An 18,812-nucleotide genomic window follows, 5' to 3' on the forward strand; every position below is an offset into this window, starting at 1 on the left:
TGGGGCAAAAATTTAGGGGAAACCCACAAAAAGTCTGTTTTCTTACAACCATCAACAATACCATCTTTAGTGAAGAAAGCACCGTAAATAACAACACCCTCGACTTCACTGACTAAGGAGCCACTGTTACGAAAGACCCAGATGGGAAGACTATTATCAATGACAGTCAGCAAGAACCCAGACGAGAGCACCAGAACACCATTAACTACGGCTTCAGGTGCAAAACTGTCAACATTATCCAATGCTATGTTTACTACTGCACTAACGATGACACGCACAGTAAACAAGAAGAAGCATTTTAACAACACCTCAAAGTACAATAATAACTCTAATTTTTAGGTAAGGGTATTCCAGGGACAATAATTTGAGGGCATACTTCACCAAGTGCCTGACTTAGATTGCAGAGTACAGCTTTATTCTGTTAGGGTGATGGAGTAAAATACTCCATTGCCTTTACGGAGTAAATGCCCTCCACATTTAAAGATGTCCACTAGCCCTGTGGACATCTCTTAACTTTAGAAAGAACTGCTGTCATGGTGGTTCCTGTCAGCGTGCTAAATGTTTGATGCATTTGGGTCTGGCATATGAACCAGTAGAATAAAGGTAAAAAAAAAAAAAAAAAGTCCCCAAAGAAGAACATGAGTGACTCACTAGCCATTTGAAGAGGAGGAGGATAATAATGGATGGCAACACAAATTGGATACATTTGAACAAGAGGTGCAAGCACTACCTAAGGAGATGATACAAGTAAGATATAATGTATGTTTGGTGCTTTTTGACTACTCTAAGCACTTTTTTGGAGTGAGCTGTCCCTGATCCTAAAAAGCAAACTGTTAAGCCTATAACTCATCAAACATCACAAACGTGAACTGCAGTGTCTTGTGCGCCAGTACATTTGTACTCAGGTAAAAAGCCCTACTACCCCTTCATCCCATCATTTATCCTTGGCTCTGCAGTCTTTTCTGCCATGGGGTTTGGATACAGATTATGAGCTAGAAAAAGGGCAGTTAGTAAATACTCGTCTGTACTCTGGCCTAGAATGGGATGATTACATCACGCCTACTCAAGGTGATGTCACTCCCCTTGTAGCAAAATCCCCACCAGCTGATAGCAGTGGATTTCCCAAACCGATGAAGGAGCGTCACTGACATTTAATTTGCCAGTGTATACTAAGGAAACTGATTGTTTTCTTTAAAATTTTAAAGGGCCAACAAGGAAAACTGTTATTGCAATTCTGTTTATCAACCATTTTTGGTAAAATGGATTAAAAATTATGAACACACCAGCTACATTGGAGGTTGTAATCCCAAGACTTGACAAAAATAAGGTACCTCAGAACTCCTGCTTAATTGATTGGCTACCCCCTGCAGACTCTGTCCTCATGAAAGCTACTTAAAGACATGTAAGATCTGGACTTCACCAGGTATAGCACCGCCTTACAGATATTGGACATATCTCAAACACGTAAGGGAGGACAAGACAACTGAGGCAAAAGCTATTCTGCAGGAAGGGGAGCAGACCTGAGCAATAAATGACACTGTAATACATGTTGCCCTCACTGGTCTCGGGCAACTTGTGTAGTGACAGTGTTGCAAAAGCAGGACTATGTGTTTCCTACTATTTTCAGACTGAAAGTACAAAGAATGCTCCTTGACATGCCCTAAAACGGAGAACCCTTGTTTGGAAGTTATGCAGATGAGGTGCTCCAGTCCATCAATTCAGACACTAAGACCGTAAGCTCCCTGGGTGTACTTCAGCAAAGATGTCTGCAGCCCTTTCAATGAGTATAAGGTAGGGGAATGTACTGTTACAGAGAAGGCTACAAGTCTTAACTCGGGCAATATGCTGCCCTCAGCAACCTACTACCAAACCTACCAACAGTTGTATGAAGACCCACCAACTATGTTCTACCATAAACAGGCCCACTCGTAATTGGACTGGAAGCAAACCTCAGGGCAATGAAGGATCTAGAAGGCAGTGACACATTGGCAACGGCCTTGAAACTATTGAGTGCTCCTGTAGGAGGAAAGAGCTCTTTTTTTCACACAACCATTGGGCTAGCATAGACCTGGAGGGCCTAGTGTTGGGTCTTCTATAGTATGGTTTCACTCTAGAGTTTATCCAGAAGTCTCTGACGACACCACCATTGACATCTCCATCTTTTACAGAAGGAGATCATCATTATGTTCAAAAAGGAATGATGGAACTTGGTCCACTATTCCTGTTTTACTAATGAGGAAATAAAATCGGGAGAGTGGAGACAGATATAGGATATTTTGTAATCTAAAAAAGCAAACATTCTGCCTGGTTTCCTTACAGGAAGTTCTACAGTTTCTCCATAGCAAGGATTATGCAAAATCTTAAGACCTGCAGAACACATACTTTCATATCCTTATTCACCTTGCTGAAAGTTCTGCAGATTTACAAGTGAGCAATAAACATTATCAGTTCAAGGTCCTTCCCTTTCGTCTCACATATGACCCAACGTTTTTCACAAATGTGCACTGGTAGCGGTGCATCTCAGAAAGTCATCGAGTTTTTTCCTATCTAGACAAATGGCTGATCAAGAGAAACTCTGCCAAGTCTGTGACAGAAACTACGAGGAATGGACTGCAGCTCTTCGACAAACTAGTGCTCACAATAAACAGGGAACACAGTGTCATTCTGGATGCAGATGTAAACAAAGCATTCCCATCCCAGACGAGAATAACACGCCTAAGTGTCTTAACTGTACTTCTACAAAAAGAAAAAATATCACTGCAACTCTTCAAGTCCTGTTATAGGGATGATGTCATCTTGTATCCCTTTGATCCCACATTGCTGCCATTGTATGAGGCCATTTCAGGCGGAGTTAGACCAGCAGTAGCTACAGAAGGTAGGTTGCTTATATGACCTAATACAAATAACTTTTCACATGTAATGGGTTCTAACCTGGAGGTTTCAATGCAAAAGCACTATAGTTGGACTGCATATTCTCCAGGAAAAAGACAAATTTATAAAAACGATGGATACCTAGCTAAAGGATTAGTGTGCATACTTGCAAGAGCTTCAAATCAACAGCAAATGTTATCTTAGGGCCCCTCAACTGCTCATCAGTATATATTCGAACTGAGAGTAATCGCCCTTTCCTCCCAAGAATAAGTAGGGTGTTATTGTTGAAGTGTATAAACAACATAACAAGTATCTGCTATATCAACAAACAAGGAGGAAAACTATCAAGGCTACTGTCAGAGGAAACTCTGAGCACACCAGATTGGGCGATACAACAGCATATGCAGATGGACAGCAAAGGAGTGTCATGAGTGGGAGTTAAACCAAACACAACTGGAAAATATACTTTGTTGTTGGGGCACCCGAAAATTGGATTGGTTTCATACCAACCAGAAATGCCAATACTTTGCCTGTATGCAGTTCCTACCTGGGCAGCGAGGAATGCGCTTTGATAAATTGGTCAGGAACTTATTCCTAAATATTGAATCCACTTCCCTTGATTCCCAAAGTGTTATCAAAGATGAAAAGGGAACCATGCCGCCTCTTTCTAATAACATAATGGAAGCTCAGACAGTACAAAGTCACAAACCCATGTATCTGCTCTAAAATGCCTTGAATTCAGTTGGAGCCAAAGTCGAATCTGCTGTCTCGAAGCAACAAGCAGATTCTCCATCTAGATCCATGCTTTCTGAAACTTTCAACCTGGCTCCTGAATTTAATGAATTTCTTCAGCCCAGAGCAGTATCTTCCAAACAAAATGAAATATTTTTCATCTAATATGGAGAATGCTTTGCACCCTTTGTCCTTGTCTCCCTCAACAGATATTACAATATTGTCTACATTTAAAACTTTCAGGATTGAGTAACGCTTCATTCATTGTTCCTCTGACTGCCAGTTCGTGTTCCAGAAAAACATTGAACCAACCATAATTTTGGACTAATAAACCTAGTTAAGAAGTTCCTTAACGTTCTTAGAGTAGATTCTTTCTGCCAATCAAACAACATCCTCAGCTGAATGTGGACCTGTCCCAGTTTATGAATAGTCTTTTTAAACCAATGCATGGGACATAAATAATGCATCTTTCCTAGAAGGTAGAACTTCTTTTAGACCCAACATTTGTTAGAAGAGTTGGTGAAATCCAAAACTTTAGATAAAGAAAAAACATTTCTCCAGTACAGATATAGGAGAGTCATCTTAATGACAAATCTGCATTTTATACCCAAGTTGTCATCGGATTTTTGATGTGAACAGGCCCAGATACTACAGCAGAAAGAGCACTTCATACCTTGGATATTAAAAGATACTTGACATTTTATATTGACAGAACTGAAAATTCAGGAAATCCAACCACATGCTAGTTATTCAAGTGTTGCTTGCTGTGTGTCCTCAGCCATAGCATTCTCTCAAAAAGAAGACGGTCATCCTCTCCAAGTAGGACTAAAAGTGCAAGTGTCTAAATCTCTAGCCCTCTTCTCTTGTGTGTCCGATGTGGATATTTGCAGGGCAGCAATGTGAAAAAACGGACCGTCTTTTACACAACACTGTCTAACTTCAACATTACAGGGAGATGCATTAGTAGGAGAATCTGTTGTATGCCATTTAATTTGATACAGTAAGCTTGTTTAGCCTGTGTTACCCTCCAACTACTGAAGGATGTCAATTTGAAATGACTGCTTTCTGTTCTGATTCAAGCATGTGAATCTATGAAAAATCCAGTATTGGAGAAGGAAAACAAAAAGTGACTTGTAACTGAAGTTCTCCAGTATTGGTACCTTTCATTTAATCACATGGGGCCCACCCTCCTCCCCAACCTGAGCACACATGCACTCTAAAATCATGCTAACACTTGTGCTTAGAAACGTGAACTATGGTGACCTGGGTGAGGGATGGTGAAGACTGTAATTTACTGTGATTGCCTGAGTTACGTATATTTTATATGATGTGAATAGGTTACTGCTGTGACTAGGTTAAAGCTTTCCTGTGTATGTTTAACATTATACTGCTTCTCTGTGTACACTGGGGCTCCATGCTTGACAATAAATGAGATTCAAGATTGTGGATCTATTAAAGATGCCAATACTGGTGAACTTTAGTTACATGTGAGTAAATTTTTTCTTCCCTAAAGTGATCCACTCAGCAGTAGGCCTGTTAGGTCTTTACCTCCCAGTTGGACCACTGAGATTTCAAGCCTGCGTAGCAATGTGAGCAGCTTGGTTTTCCTGGGAAGCAGCTAGCCCCCCAACTCCCTTTCCCTCGTTTATCACACCATCTAACATTGGTGTTGCATAGCAACCCTTTGATCTTTGTTCTCTCATCTTTCCATCATTACACAAAGGCAATGTACAAATGCCCAATGATTAAAACTTCTTCAATGCTGTCCTCTCTGCCTGCTAGAAAAATGAGGCTAACAAAGGGAGAGGGACACGTAGCATAAACAGTCTTCTTGCCTAACATAGTCAAATTAAAATACTTCCACTTGAAATAAAATTCTTTCACACCAAGCATGTCAAGTGAGCAACCCTTCTTTCATCTTCCTTCCAACCGTCTACCCAGCCACATGTTCATCATCACACCTATTTATCCATTTATCTGTCCATCTCTTCACCTTTTCATCCACCCACCCTTCCACAAAACATTTCATCCATCCATCTACTAGTGTATTAGTTTATCCTTCTATGCACCCCTTCACACATCCATCTTTTCATGCTTCTGCATCTGTTCATTCTTACATCCATTTACTCTTTCACCTGTTGATCATTTCATTCCTCCTTTCATCCTTCCATCTTTTCATCATTTTACCCTTCCACAGTTTCGTTCTTTCACTGTTCCAACCTAGCCTTAACCTTTCTTCTTCTCAATGCTTCCTTCTTATAACATGTCCTTACAACTACTTTTCTTTCGTTCCCTTGCCTTTTTCTCTCATTCAAAATTTTCTGGACAAGACTTCCAGCCTCAGATTCCTTACCTTAAAATACTCGTGAGGCATCAGACTGGATCCAGAAAATCTTGAGCAGTACCTATGTGCGCCAATAGTTGACACTAATGGCTCCATGTCGATATCACCCACGCCGGATGTGATGTGTGTGGTGCCTATATACATGCCACACAAGCGCTGATGTCAGTTTTTTTTTCTTACTGCACCAACAGTCGCAAATATGGAGAGCCACCTCAGTCATTGTTTGACCACCTGTTTATCAGCTATTGTCAAGCCTTTTTTTCAAAAACATTTGTTTCCAGTGTCTTTGGGGTCTGTCACAGGCAGATGTCTCTGACGTACCTGCATTTGGTATCTCTATGGTGGTTGGGGTCTGACCAAGACACCAAATCCTGTCAAGACTGTGGAGCGATGAACCCGAAGGCCATTTGGTAGAGGTCGCTGAAGCTTCTTGTAGCACGCAAATGCTAGACTCTCTGCATCAGTCCCGCTCTAGTAAATGACCTCGGTCCTGCTGCTCCAGGAGGTCTTCCCATGACCACTTGTCTTCCAAATCAAAGTCGTCATCAAGTAAGTCAGAGAAAAAGTTGAAGTGCCAGTCAGCTTCACCCTGCCTTTCCAAGTCACCGAAAGGAATGCAACTCTGCTCCAGCCCATCCAAGTCCTCCTCCAGCATGCAGAGCTGGCACCAGCTACTCCTTTGTGCCTCCTGGAGTTCCTGGAGCCAATGCCACTCCAGGCCAGATTCAGGAGTTCTGTGCAGCCATCTCACACATCTTCAGCCAAACCAACTCCCTCTGATGCTCTTTCTGGCTCCCTGGAGCTGAGGGATGTTTCACCTGGATCATCACTGTTGAGCTTTTCTCTGACACCTGTTGTACCCTCAGGATCTGTGCCCTGATTCGAACTGACTGCAGCCCTGACACCCATCTGTGCTCTGCTGTTTCAAGTTCTAGCTCCTTGATGCATACGACGAAGGGGAACCCATTGTTTTCTCAGACTCAGTAATGGCAATATGTCGACCTCACCCAACGTCGAGACCAACACCAGTAGACTGGCACAGCCCCTTGACACAGACTGACTATTCTTTGCTTGTTTCAGGAGGATCAAGACTATGGGGCTCTTTACCTCCCTGAGGACTGAGCAGGTGCAATTTACCCAGAGGAAAATTGGTGCAAAGAGTTGGAGGAAACCAATGGACTTGACACGTCGCCAGATACTGGTTAGCCTACCCACCTGGCCCAGCCACCGAAAAAGCGCATCTTTCTCTATGGTGATGAGGGTGGAGGAAGTACTTGATCTCCAGCGACCCTCTTTGGAGGCTAAGACAAATGTCTTAACAGAGGTGTACCAGTCGGGGCACCTTTACTTCTTTTCAATGAAGTCCTGTCCTGGCAGCATGGGTGAAACCATGTTCAGGAGTCCCTGTGGTCCATCTTACAGCCCTCAGCCTACCCTTGGGGACCACACACACCTTGCACAGCACCCCACCCCTGAGAGCTTAGCAGTGCTGGCCTCTGGCAAATGTCTTTTCCCTGCTACCCGTCTGGAGATGGAATCCAAGCAACTTGATACATTTAGGAAGATTGTTTCTTCCACAATTCTGCCATTGCTCTCTATGAACAGGGCTTGCTTGATACTCTCACACTCTGAGGGATTCATTGCACAAATGTTACCTATGGTTCAGGAGGAAGCTAGCAAGATCCTCACACAAGCTATGCTGGACAGCAGAGATGCCACCAGGTTCATCATCAGATGTGGTTTAGATACTGCAGACATCATTGTTAGAGATATGGGCTCCACAATGGATCTTAGATGCCATGCTTGACTAAGGTCAACTGGCTGTTCGAGGGATGTCCTGTCAAGACTTATGGACATGCCCTTCAATGGCTCTTGCTTATTTGACATTATGGCAGATGCTGCACTAGAGCCCTTTAAAGATAGCAGGGACCCGGCTCGCTCCATCGGATCATCTATTAACTCACGTCAATCACATTCCTTTTGCCCCTTCGGTGGTTACAGGAGGGACTTCCAAAGTCGCTAGTACCACCCGAACCTGCAGAGTCAGACGGCTTCCAGGGTTTTTGTGATCAAGGCATAGGTTCACACAGACCTTGTGCTCAGCAAGGAAAAACTGTGCAGCCCAGTCTGACATCCCCACCCCCAAGTCCCACCTGCAGCCTCACCAAGACCTCTTTAGTATGTTTTCTCTGGTGCACCAACAACTGGTAGGGTGGGGGGTTTACTTACTTTTTACTGGAATGGCAGAAATTCACCTTAGATGCCTCGAAGTTGCAAATAGTCAGGTGGGATTACGTCCTTCCGTTCCTCGAGACACCACCCATCCATGCTACCTTATGCTTATGCTTGTCGGAGGACCACCTGGCATTGTCAGGAAGTGTAGCCCCTTTTGGCCAAAGGGTCCATTGAGTGGGTGCTGGCACCAGGATCAGTATGTGGCTGCTACTTCCGATACTTCCTGGTACCAAAAAAGGACTAAGTCCATTGTCCTATACTGGATGTTAACCCTCTCAATGCCTTTCTGAGGAAATACAGGTTCAAAATACAGACCATTTGGCCTCACCAGTGCACCCTGAGTGTTCACAAAAGTGATGGCAGTGGTTGTTGCACAGCTTCGGAGGTCAGGGGTCTCAGGCTTCCCCTACCTTGACGACTGGTTGTTTAAGATGGGCTCGCTCCAGGTAGTCATCATTCACTGCCAGTTATTGGTGAACCTTCTATATTCCTTGGGGTTTACTATCAACATGTCGAAGTCACACCTGACTCCTTTTCAAATGCTCCCTTTCAATTGAGCTATGTGCTATGATCCTGATGTTTCAGCTTCGGACCAGGATTCCTGAGACATCTGGTGGCCTCCTGCATCTTGCATATGAAGATGACACATGCTGGCTTTGCAGTGGGATCTGAAGTCTGAGGGAGCACAGCACCAGGGGAATCCCCCCAACTGTGTCCAGAGTTTGGAGGAGACTGCAGAGACCTGCAGTTGTGAGTAACGTAAATCACAAGCTGATCAGTGTCCTTCCCCTCTCCCTTCCTCTCCCAGAGCTGACAGTGGCAACCAGTGCCTAACTCCTGGAATGGGGTTGTCACCCGTGAGAGGTGAAGATCAGAGGACTCTGGTCTCTGGCAGAAGCCCGGCTCCTCCTCAACCTGTTGAAGTTGCGGGCCATCCCTTTGGCGTAGACAGCCTTCCTGCCATCTAACAAAAGTAGACTTGTGCAGGTATTCATGGACAATACTACTGTTATGTGGTCCTGCATCACACAGGGTGGTGTAGTGTCATGGCCCCTGTGCCAAGAGCCCTTGCACCTCTGGACTAGGCTGGATTGTCAGGACATCTTTCTGGTCGCTCAAAAAATTGCAGGATTTCTGACGTCAGGGAACACAAACTCAGCCACTTACGTCTTATTGACCACAAATGGCTAATACACCTGGAGATGGTGCAATGTCTCTTCTGTGCATTGGAAGAACCTTCATTTGATCTATTAGCCATTGTTGAACAACATTGATGAACAACAGCCGATTGAAGCTCAACTCCGACAAGACGGAAGTCCTCATCCTCGGACGCACCCCCTCGGCCTGGAATGACTCCTGGTGGCCCACTGCCCTCGGACCACCACCCACCCCAGCCAACCACGCAAGAAACCTCGGATTCCTCCTTGACTCCACTCTCACCATGTCCAAACAGGTCAACGCCGTCTCCTCTTCCTGTTTCATCACCCTCCGAATGCTCCGTAGAATCTTCAAGTGGATTCCAACAGGAACCAGAAAGACGGTAACCCAAGCCCTCGTCAGTAGCAGACTTGACTACGGCAACGCACTCTACACAGGCATCCCAACAAAAGACATCAAACGACTCCAGCGCATCCAGAACGCATCCGTCCGCCTGATCCTCGACATACCCCGCCGATGCCACATCTCCCTGCACCTGAAGGACCTCCACTGGCTCCCCGTGGAAAAAAGGATCACCTTCAAACTCCTCACCCACGCTCACAGGGCCCTACACGACACCGGGCCCACCTACCTCAACAACAGACTCAGCTTCTACGTCCCCACACGTCAACTCCGCTCTGCCCACCTCGCCCTCGCCATCGTCCCCCGAATCCAGCGCAAGACCTCTGGCAGCAGATCCTTCTCCTTCCTCGCCGCCAAGACCTGGAACTCTCTCCCCACCTCGCTACGTAAGACCCAGGACCTCCTCACCTTCAGGAGACTCCTCAAGACTTGGCTCTACGAACGCTAGCAGCACCTCTCCTTCTCCCCCCCCCCCCCCCCCCCCCCAGCGCCTCGAAACCCTGACGGGTACATAGTGCGCTTTATAAATGTTATGATTGATTGATTGAGAGTGCGCAATGACAACACTTGTGCGCATTGGAGTTTCTAATGCAGTGCTCGCTTGGAGACTCATTCTGCTTGAAGTGGAACTGGAGACTCCTGTACGTCTTTCTACACATAGCACGTCTGCCACAAGTCCTCAAGAAGATAAGGACCGATCAGGCCGAAGTCATCCTGGTGCCTCCGGATTGGGGACAGAGAGTATGGTATCCCAAAGTTAGGGACCTGAACGTCCGTCCTCCAATCAGGCTCCCTTTTGGGAGGATCTCTTCTCAGCAGCTGTGCTGGGTCCTCCATCACAACCTGTGCAAGCCCCGTCTTCATGCTTGGAGAATGAGCGGTGACCGTTGAGGAGTCACTCAACTAAATCTGTGTATGCCTGCCTTTGGGATAGATTTGTGGCTTGGTGCATGGACAAGCACATTGACCAGCTGAATACCAAACTGTCTGAGTTGTTACTGTCTGTGTTATCGCTAGCCCAGCAAGGCCTTGCTCTGGGCATTACCGGTTATTTATCTGTATATCAGATCAGTCTTCTTGCTTTAAGTCAGGGACGGCTCTAGGACGGTGCGACTGGTGCCACGACACCGGGCGCTAACTTTGGTTGGGGGTACTGTGGTTGCAAGTATGTTATGGTTTTAAAAGCACCTGCTGCGGCGTTCCTTGCCTCCAGCAATTTTCAGGCAACAATAAAAATGTCAAGATAACTCTGGTGATTATTGTTCTGTCTGGGGAGAGATCGGACGTTTCTCTAGTGGAAGTTTTAAGATAGCACAGAAGGTTAATATGCCAGCTGCAATGAACATGTACCATGCAGATCACAAAGTGCATATAATACAAATAGGTCAGTGACTTAGAGAGGTCCTTTTGTTACTTGCAGAATATAATTAAAAATCCTAAAATAGAACAGAAAGCTGTTAACTACAAACAAATGTATGCCTACTGCAAGTTATAGATTAGAGCGATATGATTTTCCCCAGTCTTTCTTTACCCTATTGTTGAAAAAAGGATTTATTTTGGTAGAAATCAATTCTGATTATTAAAGAAAACCGCAAACCATGGTGTTACTTTTTAAATTCTGGAGTTTGCGCTTCTCCAGACCAAGCACTCAAACTATACAGCAAACTAGTATGGATGACATGTCTCCTACATCTTATAGTCCTCTGTTTTATGTAACATTTCTTATACACTGATTTACATATGCATGATTGATTGTTTCTGTGTAATGTGTGTGTGATGTCAAGTGCTCTGACACCCTACGTTGGTATGAATGGCACAATAAAGAGTATTAAATGCATGTAAGAGAGAGTGGTTATGGAGACTAGAGGCGCAATTTTAAAGGGTGGTAGTGAGAGAATCCGTGGTGGAGGTGGTCACTGGTGGGCACCAACAAACATTGTCGCACAGGGGGCCACCAGTGCTAAAGCCGATCCTGCTTTAATTCCTGTGTTGTGACTCGATTCTTAAAGGCTTTACAACACTTTTCTAATCTCACCCTTTATTATGCCTCAGTGGAACTTAAATTTAGTTTTAACATTTCTGATGTGTTTTCCATTTGAACACTTGCACAGCTGTACTCTCAGAATTCTGACTCTCAGGATGGTGACCATTACATCATCCTGGGTTTTAAGTGAACTGCAGGCCCTCTCGGGCCGTGTTCCATACACTACCTTTTACCAAGACAAACTGTTTCGAAGAATGCGTGTCTTCTTTTTACCTAAGATGGTGACACCAATGCATGTCACCCAGACGATCACCCTTCCAACGTTCTTTGCTCCCCCTCTTTTCATCAAAGAGTAGGACAGACTCCATTCTTTGGATCCAAAGAGAGCTCTTAGCTTTTATTTTGATCATACCAAATATAACCGCCTGGATGATCATCTTTTCATTGGATTCACCAGAGCAAAGAAAGAAAACCAGTGCAGAAGAGGACCATCTCTCAATGGATCCTACTCTTTATTAAGATCTTATACTCACTTGCGAAGAAACAGCCCCCAGAAGGTTTGAGGGCTCACTAGAGTCAAGGCTGTGACAACTGCCTTGGCAAGCAGAGTACCAGTTCTTGACATCTTTCAGGTAGCTTTGTGGGCCTCACGCCATGCATTAACAATGCTTGGAAAGCCAGGTCCATCAGGATGGCTATTGCACCTGCTCAGTCCTCAGAACGTTCTGGTTTAGGTAAGTTCTCAGCCCCTACACCCAGAAGGTTATTGCTGTGGTATCTATTCTAAAGTAAGGAATTTGCGGTTCGAGCAGAACAAGTTACCTACCTTCTGGTAGAAACTATCATTCAACAGATTCCTTACCACCCATCCCATCTCCTTGCTCTGCAAACTGTTTCTCATATTTATAGATAGTCTTCCTGAGTTTCAGCACACTGATCACAATCATTCTGTTGTGGGTCTGCATCCATGGGCATGTCATGGTCATGACAGAAACTGATGTCAGCTTGCTAGGGTGGCGCCTATATAGGCACAGCACATGTCACATTTTGCATGGATTACGTTGATGGAGAACTGTTTAGCCATCTTCAGGCGTGCAGAGGTACCGCTCAAGATTTTCTGAGTCCAGTCTGACTCCTGGGTAAATATTGTAAGGTAAGAAATCTGCAGTTAGATAGTCTCTACCAGAAAGAGCATTAACAAAGGTAAGTAGCTTGCTTCATTCTTTATTACGTTTCTCTCTCATACTCACTTTTTATATTTACCCCGCTTGCTCTGTTGAGTCCCTATTTTCATTTTTTTCTTTCTCTTTTTCTATTATTGTGCACATTAGTCCAAGGCCCACGACCCTCTTTCATAGTATTCCACACAGTGTTATTAATGAGCAGTTTGTCTGCAGATAGAAAAGGCCCATAAACAAGTAATTCATTTTTAAGTGGAACACAGTTTCCCAAACCATGGGCCTAGGGACAATCCCTGCTTAAGGTGCTGGAGTGGGAGGAACACCTACCCCACTGTTTGGAAGATAGGCCAACCCATCTCTTGCCAGTGGGCAGGAAGGGTGCAAAATTCCACCCCCACGAAAAAAGAAAAACAAAAAAGAAAGCACCAAAGCGGCATGAGTAGGACGGCCAATGAGGGTAATCAGCAGGGTTCAAACAAGCTTATGGTGTGCAGTTTAGCGGGGTTAAAGGACCCCCAGTAGGCCTCTGCACCTTCAGTTGTGCCGTTGAACCTGGCACACCCTGGCCAAGAGATAAAGGATGGAGCGTATTTCACAGATGCCACATGCAGTGTGGGTGCATGCTTCACCGAGGGAGAAGCAATGAGTAGGCAGTAGTAATAATGGTGGTCAGCCATGTAAGACCAGTGCCAAAGTTGCACGAATGAGCAAATGATGCGCTCATCTCTAATGTACTGGCCTAAGGATGACAAATGGCATGGCCACTGGAGTGGAGACCAGAGGTTTGACTGTGGGTGACCGCGGTGTGGCCACAACTTCTTCAGCCCAAACCAGGTGGGAGCTGGATGAAAGGACATTTACAAAGATAGCAAGTTTAACCTAAACCACAGTGAATGGTCACTTGACTCCAGCAATGTCAAGTGACTACAACGTCAACAGTTGTCTTGGACTATATTAATGGTTATTGTGGATAAAATGAATTTCAATTTACATTGTGTATGATAATGATTCACCCTTGAGTGGAGGAATTCAAATTTCATAATAAACTGCTGCCTTCTTACTCCAGCGAGTTTCTCCACCATTTCATTCAGAGTGTACCTCGTGGGTTATGCCTGTCCCTTCAAAAAAGCAATGAGCAAAATATCACATATCTAGTTTTTGTTAAGGTATCTAGGACGTGTAGCAAATCCACTTCATAATGCAGCATGAGTCATGTTTCTCTTTTGTAAATAGTCAACATCTGGGTGTTGGTGGATGTGCCGATTCCCTTAATAAACACAGTCTAATTCATCAGCACCAGTGACCTTTAGTCATCCCAAATAATGCAGCATGAGTCATGTTTCTCTTTTTTTGTTCTTTTTTTTATAACACCTTTTACTAGATCAGAAAAGTTTTATATGAAGCACAAAAACATGAACAAAAATACAGTGTCCACAGTCACCCCGGTGTAGGACATATCTAGATTAGACAATAAACATTACATATCATATATTAATATCAGAGGAGTACAAACATTAGCTTTTCTAGGCATCCTGTCAACCTATGCACAAGATGCTCTTCTAAAGTGCAAAAGTCCATTCCATGTGTCCATCCTGTGACATAGGGAGCCAATTCTGACCTCTAGTGATTTGTGATGTCTGTTTTAGAAACAGGCATACCCATAGCAACCAAATGTCGATTGGTCCTCTTAATAATCCCCCCACCCCTCCCTAAAATACACCAGTCAAACTCAGTAATATCATTTTTAGCGTCAGTATAACAGGCTATGTCACCGCCTGAGTGAAAATGCCACAAATACATCTTCAATGTTGTTGTATTATGGGGCACCCCATATCGTATGAAAGAATGTTCCCAACACCAATTTTTTCCTGAGATAGTGTGGAGATCTAGGCTGTGTTTCCTTTTGCTTAGCCACATGGGACTATAGTATACTCTACTAAGTTACTAAAGATGAATTAGCCTCATCTTCATGGAGACCATCAACAATCTGCAATGCATCTTTGCCTCTGCCAAATCCTCCTCTTCTTTTGGGGCCTACTTTCTGTTCCCACTGTTCTCTTAATATTTACATCGGGTCCGGGGTGTTACTGACCAGAGTGCAGTAGGCTTGTGAGATCTCCTTCCCTTTCAACTTTGCCATAGTCGTTTTTGCCTCCAATGGGTTGTAGTCAAGGAGGCCCTGCAGTTGCTCTTGATATGTCTCTAATGCATGATGTATTTGTAAGTAGCAATAAAATTGCGACCTATACATGCCACATGTCTTTTTGTGATATGGAATCGCTCACACACATCCTCCTTCCCATACATCGTCCAGCTTGGAGATTCATATGATTACCCAAACGTGGAAACCCTCCAAATTTACTGTATGCTTTAACCACTCCGCAACGGGGTCTCTGCGGTGAGAACTCTGTGCCATTTAATCCATTTCAAAGCCTGATGACAGCTTGACAGATGTCTGTTATGTTAAGAAGGAGCACTTCCATATGTCCATGTCGTGATGTATCCCGGACAGTAGGGGTGTAATGTTAAAGTCTCACGCCCATTGTCTAGAGGTTGCAGTATGCATGCCTAAATACTTAAATGTTCTTCTTCCCATTGTAGGTTAGTCATGGTCCTTATGCTACCCTGTTAGTGGTACATACGAAGAATTGGATCAGTTGACCAGCAAGCCAGCGGAGTGGTGACAAGGTGCATACTTGCCATGGCCCCACTCAAAATTAAATGTGTGAGGGGGGATCTCCCCATTCACCTTGACCCTCACCCATTACTTGAAGTAAAGTAGTGAAGCTTATCAACAGAAGAAGGGACCAACAAGAATTTGCTACAGTAATTGAAACATGAGTGGCCATTTGATCAAGGTGAAGGCCTTTTCATAATCAATGGATACCAGGGCCCTCCAGTCTCTACATGCCACCGGTAGCGCCATGGCAGTACAAGGCATCTTAGGGAAAGGCAGCTGCTACGACCTGAGATAAATTAATTTTGGTCCTAGTGTACCAGTGTTTTGATTACTTAAATCAACCTGTTCAGTAGCACCTTTTAAGGATCTTGGCCTCTAATTTTCTTTAGAGCGATTCCCCTCTATGAGGTGCATTGATCCAGTAGTTCACTGGGTTTTAGGATTATTCTTAAATAATACGGTAGCTCCCCAGTGCCTCCATGTACATTCCCAGGAGAGGAGGATCAAGTTAGATGCATACTTCTTAAAAACCTCAAGTGTTAACCCCTTCGGCCTGACGTCTTTCGGGAGGAGGGGGGGTGTCAGATTAAGGGCAGTCAGTATGCTGTCCTTTAAGAGTTTCTCCAGTGCTACCCAATTGCTGCCAAGAAGTCTGGGCATTAGCAGATCTTTTATAATCGGGTTATCTTGTTCGGCCAGTGGTAGGGGGCACAGTATGAATTTGTGTAGTGTGAGAGAGGATATTATGGACCAATCTAAACTCCTGGTTTCTACTCGCCAGTCTCTTTAACATCTTCCCTGCCTTATCTTCAACCTCTTAGATCCTATGTGATCTTGCTATGTAGGCCAAGGAAGCAAACCAACGATTTTTTTTAAAGTGGCAACTGCATTAGCTCCATCCTGTGCCTCAGCACTCTGTGATCTAGGAAATCTCAGAAGATTGTATCTTGCTGCCATCAAGTACTCAACCTCCACAACCAAGTTTTCGTCCTACAAGACATTCAGAGCTTAATTTGTCCTGGGACGTGGTCAGTTAGGGCCTGAGAAAGAATTTGGGCTTCCACCAGTTTAGTCAGATATCCCCTGCAGGCAGGAAAAAAAATATCTAACCTGGATTAGAATTTGATAATGGGAGTAAAACATAAACCCTCTGGCATAAGGGTGCAACACCCACCAGAAATCTGTGAAAGTCAAGGAGAAGGGACCATGCATTTAGGGCAGTTGATTTACGGGGAACTTGAGTCCGCCTAGTATCTTTGGCAGGGACAGTGATCAAGTTAGTCTTTCCCTTCAACATCTGTCTGCCCAGCAATGGTTGGAGGTGCACTCGTGTGAGTGCTCTCAACAAGCCTATCAATGTAGGCGGGTCATATACTGACACAGAGGTCCAGCTCAACTCCTCTACAACACCCTCAATCACTGCAAATCTACTGATTTCATCATTGTGTGTTTTTGTGACTTGTAATTGAAATGCTTATGTAAGAGGACGGCAGCACCCCTACAGGTATTGGTATAGCCAGCATGATAAATACTGGAGTAACTCCCTTGGGACAGAAAAGGGCATCTATTGTTTAGCAGATGTGCCTCCTGCAATAGTACAACAGATGTTGAGTATCCCCTGAGATACTGAAATAGAGCTCCCATCCTAATTAAATTACTAAGGACATTCACATTCTAAGAAAGTAGCTCAGAGGCATCTTATGCTACTGTAATGGGGTGTGTGTTGTACTGCAGTTTCCCGGAGATCATTTGTGTGGCACCACGTAGAACATATATCAAACCAAAAATTATTGAAACTAATAAACCCCATCTCCTTCACCCCCACTTCTTAAACTGAAGCATCTGTTGCCCCTCCCTGACAGGTAGCCATCTAGTATAGACTGCACAGGCCATACTTTTCTCTCCAAGCAGTATTAATTTACACATATATATCTTCATGCAGCCAAGCTGGCTAACAGTGTGTGCATACCTCCAAATCAGTTAAGAGTAACTACCCAGATCACTCACCAGAACCATCTTTGGGTTGAAGAAGACAAAAAACATGACTGTTAAATGTTGCTGTTGTTCAGCTAGTATTATTGTATATAGTGCTTGAAGGGTCATTACGAATGTCCATCTTCGGGTGGAGTATCTCTCACTTCCACTGTCCTCTTTATGGGTCTTAAGTGTTGATCAGTCTGTTCTGCATCGTTCTCTTTCCATAGTTGAAGTCTGATTTCTTGATCAACCTCTTCACCCTGGCCAGGTGAGTGGCGAACCTCTCTCCAATCCTTTGGGAGGATTGCTCCCTCTGAATCCCTCGCAGCTGCGGGAGCCATCCCTCCAACCAATCCCAAACTGCTTGCAGTGTTTAAAACAAAAGGTGAATGCTTCCATCATGTAGAACTTTCAACTTTGCCAGAAACAGCAACATATAAGTTAGCTGCACAGCCTTTAGTTTTTGCTTGACCTCAATATACAACCTCTGTAGGTACTGCACATGTTTGGTACATACTGGTTAGATGCTGACACATACAGAATCCATTGTCCAGTTGGCTTGGAGACAGGCCTGTTTCGATATAGTGTCCCTCTCTACATAATTAAACAATATGACAACCAGTGGCCTATGGGGAGTGTCAGGGACCTATGTGCTCTCTTACTCAGGATACATTTGGATAGCATATCTGCTGGACAGTAAATGCTCCAGATCAAGCCCCTCTGCCCCCTCAAGCACTCCAATAAGGTGAAAGGTGTTCCATCGTTACCTGCCCTCTGCATCCTCGTCTCTGCATTCTAGGTATTCCACTTTGTCCTTTAAGTGAGGTCAGTGACCAGCACTGAGTCGTTCCCTGGGAAATCTAAGCCCTGCCCCACTGACACGCTCTGCAGTCTTACTCAGGTCCTGACAAAGAAGCTCTATATAAGTGCCTATGCCACTGACCTGCGCCTCTAGAGTGTTAAGCTTGTTACATATAGCTCCAGATAATTTTGATCCAGGGTACCCTGGGTTTTAGCGTGTTCCTCTGATGCAGGCCTCTCCCCCATTTTACCCTTTGTAGTTTTGGTGTAATTATGAATTTTACATTGCGTAGTGAGTGTCACCGCTTGTGGTTTCCCCATTGCATCGGGAGAGTAATCCGGGACCAGTGTGTGAATTGTAACAGCCACTGCTGCCACTTCAGAAACATAGCTGCACTGGACCGCCCCTTTTAAGCCACACCAGTACTCAAATTGTCTTGAGAGGGG

General features: G+C 44.5%; 1 protein-coding gene across 4 annotated transcripts in view; it reads left to right on the top strand.

Annotated features, from left to right (window-relative positions):
- The window catches only part of UBR3 (ubiquitin protein ligase E3 component n-recognin 3), a 1,605,611-nt gene that overhangs the window by 727,834 nt on the left and 858,965 nt on the right, over positions 1-18,812 (top strand). The gene's annotated exons all lie outside the window — the stretch shown is intronic.

Source organism: Pleurodeles waltl, chromosome 3_1, assembly GCF_031143425.1.
Source record: "Pleurodeles waltl isolate 20211129_DDA chromosome 3_1, aPleWal1.hap1.20221129, whole genome shotgun sequence".
NCBI lineage: Eukaryota > Metazoa > Chordata > Amphibia > Caudata > Salamandridae > Pleurodeles > Pleurodeles waltl.